The following is a 12,835-nucleotide window of genomic DNA, read 5'->3' on the forward strand; positions in this document are numbered from 1 at the left end:
CAATAAATTATAACTAAACGCTAGTAAAACTAGAGATGAATCACTTTCATGCCATGGGTTGAACTAATTCTTATTCACAGTAATATTTGAGTTTCTCCAAACAATTATGCTTGAAAGGATGTACAAAAGTTCAACTTCTTAGAAAAGAAGCCTAGGAAATAAACATCCATGTTTCTGAACATACATCCACATGCTGAAGAAGCACTGATTGATGAACCATTTGTATTGCCCTTTTTACATCTATCAATCGGAGGCTGCCATAAAACTACTTTAAAATAGCAGATATTTCGAGCCAGACCAAAGCCCAAAAAGAAGATTATGAAGGACCAATTATTCTCTCCTTTTAAATACTCCTCTTTCGCGCCAAATCTGGTATGAGACTCATTTCCCAAGATATTATTCACCTTGAGGTTTCCCATAACTAACTTGAGCGTTGTTACTCTAACCTTGAAGGTCCACCCGTTTCTCCACATCAGAGCTGCAAGCATCATCTTCCATATTATGACATACCTCTCTCATTCTTATTCCACCATTGAACATTGGCGCCGTCTATGAGAATCTACAATTGATTCCTACTAAATTTCATAATTGAATCTTTTTATTCCAGATCTCCATATATCTAAAAATTACATCAAATGGAGACGATTCCAGAGATTCCTGAACTAAGACGTATCATGATACTCCTTATTGTTACCGTTGGGGAAGGTTTATTCAATCGAACTGCGTCAACTTCGAAATGAGACGCACTCACTAACGTAGAATTGAGAGATGCAAGACCGAACCCGAATTTGGTTGCGACGACCATCTTCTTTTTCCTGTTAAGGATTTTATCAATATTTTCCCTTTCCTTTGCAATAAACAAAGTTCGGTGCGACTTTGTATTTTTTTCGTAGAGTAAGAAGTCTTCCTCGGACAATTAGAATGATGTGGTGAGCTTTCTCCCACATCTTATGCTATTGGACCTCCCTGTCCAATTTACAAGATGGATAATTGATGGGCGGTAAAGAATAATATCTAACCGAATTTGGATAATTTGACTAAGAATAATATATAATCAATGGATAATTAATATATGAAAATTAGAATGTTTCGATGGAATTTTTATTTGAAAAAAAAAGTTAATAAGGATATAATAGTTTTTTTTTTCCAACTACTTATTTATGGAGATGCGGGGTATTGATCCCCGTACCTCTCGCATGCTAAGCGAGCGCTCTACCATCTGAGCTACATCCCCGTTTTATAACTCAGTTAGTTTTATTAAAAAAACCATATACAATGGCGAACTAAGTTTGTTCGAAGCAAATATTTCAAATAAGAACACAAACCATTCCAATAAGTAAAATTATTGAAAGAAAAACCAATGTTAGCTACGTTATCATCACATTAGTTTCCCTCCATAAAAGATATGAGCGGCGAAAAATTTAATATTTTTCACTATAGTCTTACAATTATGCCAAATGTTCTTCATTTCCAAGGAACCAATAAATTATAACTAAACGCTAGTAAAACTAGAGATGAATCACTTTCATGCCATGGGTTGAATTAATTCTTATTCACAGTAATATTTGAGTTTCTCCAAACAATTATGCTTGAAAGGATGTACAAAAGTTCAACTTCTTAGAAAAGAAGCCTAGGAAATAAACATCCATGTTTCTGAACATACATGCACATGCTGAAGAAGCACTGATTGATGAACCATTTTGTCATACCCCAAAATTTGCCCGTTGATATTACAAGGCATCTTTCAAGGCATTCCGACTTGTTCTTCAAGGCACTAACATCAAGTGAACAAAAGCCCAGCTCACAACAGGCCCAATCCAAAGGCGGCCCAAAATAGCTTGCTCGCTAGGCGAGCAGTCCCTTCGCCTAGCGAACACTTCGTCATGACACTCGCCCAGCGAAGCATCAGATCCAGAAAAAAAGCCCAGAACTAGCTTGCTCGCTAGGCGAGCAATTCCTTCGCCTAGCGAAGCTTGCGAAAATCTGAAGTTTTGGACCTCATCTTAAGCCCATTACGTGACCACCACTACTACTATAAATACCGGCTCCTCAGCCACGAAAAGAACACACAGACCCAGAGGGAGAAACACAGAAACACACAAACAGACGGGCGAAGGACGGAAACCCTGGTGCAAAAACCCTGCTAACCTGAAGGCAGCCCATCCGCGCCGAAGCTACCGCCGCCCAACTCAATCCGGCCTCCAAGCAATCAATCCCTTTCACTATCGCAATTGCACACAGGTTTGCGTATCACCGCTGTTTTACGTTTCCAATTGATCTTCTTTGCATACATGATACATTCTGATTAAAGTTTTGATATGAAAGTTGATTTCGCATGCGAATCCAAGTATGAATATCCTATATAATTGTCTATGCCATGCCTGTGATCAAACGCAATAAGAGTGCAGGTTTTCAGAAGTCGTGCTGCTGCCAAATTCCAAACCCGTGGCCGCTCGCTAGCTCATCGCTAAGCGAGCCTGCAGCGAGCCTTCGCTGAGCCTTCGCTAGGCGAAGCAGAGGCGAACGGGACAGTGGCTGCTTTGTCTCTTTGTTGTCCATTTTATGTTTATTTAATCATGATTCTGCATTATTTGGCTTAAATTCCTGACTGCTATATTTATTTTATGGTGCAATTTCCAATTGTATTTTACCTCAATGCTCTAATCCGTGTGTTGCATGGTGTAAAGGCTAGCATACTTCCAAAGAAATAGCCGGCTAGGCATGCCGCTTTAGGTGTGGACATTCTTGAGGAGATGGCTTTTGGATGACCTAAGTTTAATGTGGAGATTCATCTTGAATCACCAAGCTTGATTTTTAATGTATTGATTTCATTGATTTATTGTGGACCTAATTACCTAACTGATTACGGCTATTTAATTAATTGTTAAAATCCGGACTTTAAATAAGCGATATCGGACCTCTCTTTATTACCCCATGATTACGTAATGCGGTCATGTCCCGCGAATATGGGGATATCCTTAGCAAAGACCCTTCGGTAAAATCATCATAGTCCCTCGGACGTTGCCTTCGAAAATACGATTTTGTCCCTCGATGACCCTTCGGTGTAGCCTACGGTTAAATGATGATAGTCCCTTCGAATGCTAAGGTATCCTCACAACTGTTGCCTTCAATGACCAATCAATGACCCCACGATGACCCTTTTACATCCCAAGGATAAACTACTTACTTCTCAATAGTAAGGACAGTTTTACCCTCACAAGGATAGAAAATGACAGTAAAGACCTCGGACAGGTATAACCCTTAATTGCTCATTCATAACCTAAAATATTTCTCCACCTTACACATTTCAAACATCATTTTTGGAAAATCACCGCTTAGCATACATCCGTACTAGGATCATTGCCGAGTTATATTTTTCTAAATAACTTTCAAATCCAAATGAGATAACCACTTTGTATACATTCATGCAAGAATCATTACAAAGTTAAATTCTCATTTTCAAAACATTTTTCACCCATTTCTCAACCACCTTTTTCAAACTAGAAAACATAAATGATTGAGCAATTAAGAGCCCATGGATAACCATGGATACAAAGGGTGCTAATACCTTCCCTTTGTATAATGTACCTCCCGAACCTAAGAATCTGAAATAAGGTCTTTCCTGTTCTTTTCCACCTTTCCTTATGGGATAAAAGAAAAGTCGGTGGCGACTCTTGCTAACCGCGACATTGCGATTAAAAATCCACAAAAAGTCAGTTCACCGTATGACACATTTGTATTGCCCTTTTTACATCTATCAATCGGAGGCTGCCATAAAACTACTTTAAAATAGCAGATATTTCGTGCCAGACCAAAACCCAAAAAGAAGATTATGAAGGACCAATTATTCTCTCCTTTTAAATACTCCTCTTTCGCGCCAAAGCTGGTATGAGACTCATTTTCCCAAGATATTATTCACCTTGAGGTTTCCCATAACTAACTTGAGCGTTGTTATGCTAACCTTGAAGGTCCACCCGTTTCTCCACATCAGAGCTGCAAGCATCATCTTCCATATTATGACATACCTCTCTCATTCTTATTCCACCATTGAACATTGGCGCCGTCTATGAGAATCTACAATTGATTCCTGTAGGTGTTTAATTGGCTGCATTATATGGTAAAACACTAATGTCTTGACTGATGTCATGACATGTATATGTGACTACATTGTAGTTACTGCAGGACTAGCTAACACAGGATTATTGAATGCTGTGACATTCATACCTGTCAACAGATACTAAGGAACAGAAGTTCTGTTAGAATTTAGTATTCATTTGCAGTCTGGTTATCAAGGAAGAACCAGACCTGGCATAAGGCCTACTGACTGAATGTCAAACTGGATGTTGTGACATTCAGCATTGACAGCAGCTACTGAAGATTAGGCAGAGTGGTGTTCTGCTATACTTCAGCATAAAACTTAGTTTGTTCTTCAAGAGAATAACAGAACTAACTTAAGGCCAAAAGTATAAATGTTAAGTTGGACACTTTGACATTTATTAATGTAAGCTGTTACTGTAGTATGGTCATTTTGATCATGTACAGGTCAGCAAATTGTACAGTCTGTTTTCTGGAAAAACAGACTCAGCATATGGACCTTGATGTCAAGCTGAATGTCGTGACATTCGTGCCTGACAGCATATGCTAAATTGTAGGTTGTTCAGTTTTCTGTTTCAGCTTTTTCTCAGGCTATTCTTTAGGGATTCAACAGCTGAGAGAAAATCCAGGAAATCAACAACCAAGCTACATTCAATGAACCTAACAAATAGCCTATTTGTTAGAAACCTAAATGTTGAATTTGAGGGAACTTGTGTGACCTAAAATTCAGGAAAATACAGGTGCAAAAGCCCAGGTGCTGCAATATAAAAAGGAAGGCATTCCTTCATTCAGTTTCGGGGATTTTGAAGCGTGAAGAGTCAGTGTGTCCATCATACGTCACTGCTGTATTTTGTGAGTCTTGTATTAGACGTATCGTGTAAGCCAAGCCATTATCAAGTAGATGATTGCTTTGGCATAGGGTGTTCATTGAGTTGTAAGTGTTGTGTCACTCAAAGCTTTTAAGCGTGAGTGCTGTGTATCTTGATTTAAGCTGTGAAGCATAATCAAGAGTTGTTTTTGAAGTGTGACTTCAAAGTGTCTTTAATATCACTGAGGTGATTGAGGGGGAGTGAGTAGGAACTCTGATCTTAGATTAAGATTGAAATTGCATTGGGTAGGGATTAAGTGATAAGTTGTAAACGGGTGAGTTTAGCTTTGAATTGATACTACTAATAGTGGATTTCCTCCCTGGCTTGGTAGCCCCCAGATGTAGGTCATGTTGGACTGAACTGGGTGAACAATTACTTGTGTTATTTACTGCACTTACTATTAAGTTCTGCATAATCCCTGTCTGTGCAGAATTGGATGTCATAACAACCAGTGTGACATCCAAAGTCTGATAACTAGAATTTCAATTCCTACTAAATTTCATAATTGAATCTTTTTATTCCAGATCTCCATATATCTAAAAATTACATCAAATGGAGACGATTCCAGAGATTCCAGAACTAAGACGTATCATGATACTCCATATTGTTACCGTTGGGGAAGGTTTATTCAATCGAACTGCGTCAACTTCGAAATGAGACGCACTAACTAACGTAGAATGGAGAGATGCAAGACCGAACCCGAATTTGGTTGCGACGACCATCTTCTTTTTTCTGTTAAGGATTTTATCAATATTTTCCCTTTCCTTTGCAATAAACAAAGTTCGGTGGCGACTTTGTATTTTTTTCGTAGAGTAAGAAGTCTTCCTCGGACAATTAGAATGATGTGGTGAGCTTTCTCCCACATCTTATGCTATTGGACCTCCCTGTCCTATTTACAAGATGGATAATTGATGGGCGGTAAAGAATAATATCTAACCGAATTTGGATAATTTGACTAAGAATAATATCTAATCAATGGATAATTAATATATGAAAATTAGAATGTTTCGATGGAATTTTTATTTGAAAAAAAAAGTTAATAAGGATATAATAGTTTTTTTTCTCCAACTACTTATTTATGGAGATGCGGGGTATCGATCCCCGTACCTCTCGCATGCTAAGCGAGCGCTCTACCATCTGAGCTACATCCCCGTTTATAATTCAGTTAGTTTTTATTAAAAAACCATATACAATGGCGAACTAAGTTTGTTCGAAGCAAATATTTCAAATAAGAACACAAACCATTCCAATAAGTAAAATTATTGAAAGAAAGACCAATGTTAGCTACGTTATCATCACATTAGTTTCCCTCCATAAAAGATATCAGCGGCGAAAAATTTAATATTTTTCACTATAGTCTTACAATTATGCCAAATGTTCTTCATTCCAAGGAACCAATAAATTATAACTAAACGCTAGTAAAACTAGAGATGAATCACTTTCATGCCATGGGTTGAATTAATTCTTATTCACAGTAATATTTGAGTTTCTCCAAACAATTATGCTTGAAAGGATGTACAAAAGTTCAACTTCTTAGAAAAGAAGCCTAGGAAATAAACATCCATGTTTCTGAACATACATCCACATGCTGAAGAAGCACTGATTGATGAACCATTTGTATTGCCCTTTTTACATCTATCAATCGGAGGCTGCCATAAAACTACTTTAAAATAGCAGGTATTTCGAGCCAGACCAAAGCCCAAGAGAAGATTATGAAGGACCAATTATTCTCTCCTTTTAAATACTCCTCTTTCGCGCCAAAGCTGGTATGAGACTCATTTTCCCAAGATATTATTCACCTTGAGGTTTCCCATAACTAACTTGAGCGTTGTTATGCTAACCTTGAAGGTCCACCCGTTTCTCCACATCAGAGCTGCAAGCATCATCTTCCATATTATGACATACCTCTCTCATTCTTATTCCACCATTGAACATTGGCGCCGTCTATGAGAATCTACAATTGATTCCTACTAAATTTCATAATTGAATCTTTTTATTCCAGATCTCCATATATCTAAAAATTACATCAAATGGAGACGATTCCAGAGATTCCAGAATTAAGACGTATCATGATACTCCTTATTGTTACCGTTGGGGAAGGTTTATTCAATCGAACTGCGTCAACTTCGAAATGAGACGCACTAACTAACGTAGAATGGAGAGATGCAAGACCGAACCCGAATTTGGTTGCGACGACCATCTTCTTTTTCTGTTAAGGATTTTATCAATATTTTCCCTTTCCTTTGCAATAAACAAAGTTCGGTGGCGACTTTGTATTTTTTTCGTAGAGTAAGAAGTCTTCCTCGGACAATTAGAATGATGTGGTGAGCTTTCTCCCACATCTTATGCTATTGGACCTCCCTGTCCAATTTACAAGATGGATAATTGATGGGCGGTAAAGAATAATATCTAACCGAATTTGGATAATTTGACTAAGAATAATATCTAATCAATGGATAATTAATATATGAAAATTAGAATGTTTCGATGGAATTTTTATTTGAAAAAAAAAAGTTAATAAGGATATAATAGTTTTTTTTTCTCCAACTACTTATTTATGGAGATGCGGGGTATCGATCCCCATACCTCTCGCATGCTAAGCGAGCGCTCTACCATCTGAGCTACATCCCCGTTTTATAACTCAGTTAGTTTTATTAAAAAAACCATATACAATGGCGAACTAAGTTTGTTCGAAGCAAATATTTCAAATAAGAACACAAACCATTCCAATAAGTAAAATTATTGAAAGAAAAACCAATGTTAGCTACGTTATCATCACATTAGTTTCCCTCCATAAAAGATATGAGCGGCGAAAAATTTAATATTTTTCACTATAGTCTTACAATTATGCCAAATGTTCTTCATTTCCAAGGAACCAATAAATTATAACTAAACGCTAGTAAAACTAGAGATGAATCACTTTCATGCCATGGGTTGAATTAATTCTTATTCACAGTAATATTTGAGTTTCTCCAAACAATTATGGTTGAAAGGATGTACAAAAGTTCAACTTCTTAGAAAAGAAGCCTAGGAAATAAACATCCATGTTTCTGAACATACATCCACATGCTGAAGAAGCACTGATTGATGAACCATTTGTATTGCCCTTTTTACATCTATCAATCGGAGGCTGCCATAAAACTACTTTAAAATAGCAGATATTTCGAGCCAGACCAAAACCCAAAAAGAAGATTATGAAGGACCAATTATTCTCTCCTTTTAATTACTCCTCTTTCGCGCCAAAGCTGGTATGAGACTCATTTTCCCAAGATATTATTCACCTTGAGGTTTCCCATAACTAACTTGAGCGTTGTTATGCTAACCTTGAAGGTCCACTCGTTTCTCCACATCAGAGCTGCAAGCATCATCTTCCATATTATGACATACCTCTCTCATTCTTATTCCACCATTGAACATTGGCGCCGTCTATGAGAATCTACAATTGATTCCTACTAAATTTCATAATTGAATCTTTTTATTCCAGATCACCATATATCTAAAAATTACATCAAATGGAGACGATTCCAGAGATTCCAGAATTAAGACGTATCATGATACTCCTTATTGTTACCGTTGGGGAAGGTTTATTCAATCGAACTGCGTCAACTTCGAAATGAGACGCACTAACTAACGTAGAATGGAGAGATGCAAGACCGAACCCGAATTTGGTTGCGACGACCATCTTCTTTTTTCTGTTAAGGATTTTATCAATATTTTCCCTTTCCTTTGCAATAAACAAAGTTCGGTGGCGACTTTGTATTTTTTTCGTAGAGTAAGAAGTCCTCCTCGGACAATTAGAATGATGTGGTGAGCTTTCTCCCACATCTTATGCTATTGGACCTCTGTAACACCCCAAATAAAGTAAAAGAATTATTTAATTAAGTTAATAATATATTTAATAATTTAATTAAATAAATTGAATTATTGGATTATTATTATTATTTTGGAATAATAATTATTATTGGAAAATATATAAGTGGAATAAGAGAAAAGGTTTTCATTTTTGGAAAAAGTTTTTACGTGAAAACTGAGAAGCTGCAGAGAAGAGGAAAAGGGCAAAGAGCTGTAGAGCAAAGGTTGGAGAACGGAAAAGCTTGAAGCTCGAAGAGTTGCCGGATTGTTAAGGTAAGGGGGGTTTATCGTCGTTTAATGGGTATTATCGATTAACATGTAATGGGTAGTGATAAGCCGTCGTTTGACCCTAATTGGGATTTAGAATGCTGAGAAATTATGTTGAATAAGTTGTATTAAAGCTGAAATTGAATTTGTGTTTGAGTGTATTGTGAATTTCTGAGCGTATAGCTTTTTACGGAAGTTGAATCGGAGGTCCGGAAGTCCTCCAACGGCGGAAAATGCGGAAACTCTGCATTCTGCCTTGTGTTAGCGCAGGAACTGCTGTTTCGCCTGCGTTAACCGGTTAACCCAGGGTGTTAACCGGTTAACACTGTTATAGATTGTGAAAAATGTTGAGTTTTGCCTGCGTTAACCGGTTAACCTATAGCGTTAACCGGTTAACACTGTTGCGTTTTGCCTGGAAGTGTAATTTTCCTGCGTTAACCGGTTAACCTATAGCGTTAACCGGTTAACACTGTTGTAGTATGTAAAAATGGTTGATTTTTATGATGTAAGTGTAATTGGTGATTGGCCTATTGTATCCAATTGTGATAAATAAATTCGTGGAGTCTATGTTGCGAAATGTTGATGCAAATATGTTGATAAGTTGTTTTGTGGAAAATATTAAGTTGTAGGCTGATGAGCCAAAGTTGAATATAAGTTGTTTTGTTGAAAATGCTGAGTTGTGGGCTGATGAGCCAAAGTTGATTTTTAAGTTGTTGTTGCTGAAAAGTTGTTATGTTGTCGTTGTTATTATGTTGTTGAACTTTCAAGTCGTACATGCCATATACATTCATATGCATTAAGTCGGGGCTTTTGCTCACACCACGTTGGCCTGGATTGGCAAAAATTATGGGGCTTTTGCTCACACCACGTTGGCCTGGATTGGCAAAAATTATGGGGCTTTTGCTCACACCACGTTGGCCTAGATTGGCAAAAAAATTTTAAGTTGAAAGTTGAAGGCTTATGCCTTGATGCCCACTAAACTGGCAATGATTTTAAGTTGGGAGTTTTACTCCAAATGGTACCACATGCATGAAGAGTCGAGTCTCATTTGAGTTGCATTTACGTTGTGTTTGAATATGATGTTGAGTTGAATATGCTGCTACCGAATGCATGATATGATGTGGGTGATTAACGTGTGAAGTTACTTAACATAACATGATGATTTATAATATTTGTTATATCGATTGAGGAACTCACCCTTACAGTTATATTTTTCAGGTAACGAGCAGTGAGTTGAGTAGAAGCTAGTGCTTGAAGTCTAGAGTGGTTTTAGTGGGTCATGCTCTGATAGATGTAACATCGGGACGGGATGTTTTATTTGTTGAATAAATGTTAATTTTAAGATATTACAGATGTTGAATGTTTCTATCCGCTGCGAATTTTTAAAGAAGTGTTTATGTTGGATTAAATAATGAGCATGACTGATTTTTACGGTGAATTATGTGAAGTATTATGTGACACCCTTGGTGCATGACTACTCTGATATTGATTTATATGCTGTTGTTTTAATTAAATATTTGGGGTATTTAGAAGGGTGTTACATTAGTGGTATCAGAGCAGGTCGGTCTGTCCGGCCAGTTGTCGTGTCGTTAATGTCTAACAATTGTGTAATTGTTATTAATCTAACGTTAAGTTGTGTTGTATTGATAAGTTGAAATGGATGGAAGGAATGACGCTGCAATGGCTGCCGCAATGCAAGCAATGGCACAAGCGGTGCAGAACTTGCCAAATGCTGGTGGTGATGCTGGATCACGTAGCTTGGCGACTTTTCAGAGAGAGAATCCGCCGGTGTTTAAAGGGAAGCATGATCCAGATGCAGCCTTGGGATGGTTGAAAGAGATTGAGAGAATCTTCCGTGTTATGGATTGCACTCCAGCTCAGAAGGTTCGGTATGGTACTCACATGCTAGCAGTCGAAGCTGATGACTGGTGGCTAGAGACTCACGAGAGGTTGACCGTGGCAGGTGAAGTCATTACTTGGGATGTATTCCGTAGGGAATTTCTGAGGAAGTATTATCCGGAAGATGTCCGTGGGAAGAAGGAAATTGAATTCCTTGAGCTGAAGCAAGGAAACATGTCTGTCACTGATTATGCTGCGAAATTTGTGGAGTTGTCCAAATTTTATCCTCATTACACTGGTGGTGGTGCTGAATTTTCGAAGTGCATCAAGTTTGAAAACGGATTGCGCTCTGAAATTAAGAAGGCTGTTGGGTATCAGAAGATACGCATTTTTACTGATTTGGTTGATAGCTGCAGGATATTTGAAGAAGACAATAATGCTCATTACAAGATTGTCAGTGACCGCAGAGGCAAGCAACATCAAAACCGTGGCAAGCCGTATGATGTTCCAGTTGGAAAAGGGAGACAAAGAGCTGCTCCGGCTCAGAGAGCTAGTGGGGGAGGTGCTCCTACTGGTATAGTTTGCTTCAAGTGTGGTCAGGCTGGTCATAAGAGTAATGTATGCACTGCTGAAGTAAAGAGGTGTTTTCGCTGTGGTAAGATTGGCCATGCAATAGCTGATTGCAAGCACAAGGAAGTGATTTGTTTTAATTGCGGAGAAGAAGGGCATATTGGAAGTCAGTGTCAGAAGCCGAAGAAAGGGAATCAGTCAGGAGGCAAGGTCTTTGCTTTATCGGGTTCTGAGACTTCTGCAGATGATCGTTTGATCCGAGGTACGTGTTATATTAATGGCTTTCCTCTTGTAGCTATTATTGACACAGGTGCGACTCATTCCTTTATATCTTTGGATTGTGCTGTGAAACTTAAGTTAGAGATATCTGAGATGTTTGGTAGTATGGTAATTGATACTCCTGCGAAGGGTTCAGTGACTACTACTTCGGTTTGTTTAAATTGTCCTTTGAGTATTTTTGGTAGGGACTTTGGGATGGACCTAGTGTGTCTTCCACTAGTGCAGATTGATGTTATTCTGGGTATGAACTGGTTGGTGTTTAACCGAGTTTCTATCAATTGTTTTGATAAGACGGTGATATTTCCTGAGAGTGAGGAAGGAAAGAGTTTGTTTCTATCAGCGAGACAAGTGGATGAGGAAGTAGCTGATGGGGCAGAGTTGTTTATGCTGTTAGCGACTTTGGAGGCTAAAGATAAACTGATGATTTGCGATCTAGCTGTGGTGTGTGATTTTCCTGATGTGTTTCCGGAAGAAGTGAATGAATTGCCGCCAGAGCGTGAAGTGGAGTTCTCTATTGACTTGGTACCTGGTACTAGGCCGATATCGATGGCTCCGTACCGTATGTCTGCTGTTGAGTTAACTGAATTGAAGAGTCAGTTGGAAGATCTATTGGATAAGAAATTTATTCGTCCGAGTGTGTCACCGTGGGGTGCACCAGTGCTATTGGTTAAGAAGAAAGAAGGTACTATGAGGTTGTGTGTGGACTACAGGCAACTGAATAAAGTGACGATCAAGAATCGGTATCCTTTGCCGAGGATTGATGATTTGATGGATCAGTTGGTTGGTGCAAGTGTGTTCAGTAAAATAGATTTGAGATCTGGGTATCATCAGATCCGTGTGAAAACAGAGGATGTTCAGAAGACTGCTTTCAGAACAAGGTATGGACATTATGAGTATTCTGTAATGCCTTTTGGTGTGACTAATGCACCTGGAGTATTTATGGAGTATATGAATAGGATTTTTCATCCGTACCTAGACAAGTTTGTGGTGGTGTTTATTGATGATATTTTGGTGTATTCGAAATCTGGAGAAGAACATGCTGAACATTTGAGAGTGGTTTTAGA

General features: G+C 38.2%; 3 non-coding genes across 3 annotated transcripts; all 3 read right to left on the minus strand.

The window, feature by feature from the left end:
• Positions 1 to 1,161: 1,161 nt before the first annotated feature.
• On the minus strand, positions 1,162 to 1,234 carry TRNAA-AGC (transfer RNA alanine (anticodon AGC)). Its single transcript has one exon. It is a non-coding gene; the product is annotated as a tRNA-Ala (tRNA).
• A 4,809-nt stretch (positions 1,235 to 6,043) lies between these two features.
• Positions 6,044 to 6,116, minus strand: TRNAA-AGC (transfer RNA alanine (anticodon AGC)). Its single transcript has one exon. It is a non-coding gene; the product is annotated as a tRNA-Ala (tRNA).
• A 1,406-nt stretch (positions 6,117 to 7,522) lies between these two features.
• On the minus strand, positions 7,523 to 7,595 carry TRNAA-AGC (transfer RNA alanine (anticodon AGC)). The gene has a single exon. It is a non-coding gene; the product is annotated as a tRNA-Ala (tRNA).
• Positions 7,596 to 12,835: the final 5,240 nt, after the last annotated feature.

This window comes from Lathyrus oleraceus, chromosome 1, assembly GCF_024323335.1.
Source record: "Lathyrus oleraceus cultivar Zhongwan6 chromosome 1, CAAS_Psat_ZW6_1.0, whole genome shotgun sequence".
Classification (NCBI taxonomy): domain Eukaryota; kingdom Viridiplantae; phylum Streptophyta; class Magnoliopsida; order Fabales; family Fabaceae; genus Lathyrus; species Lathyrus oleraceus.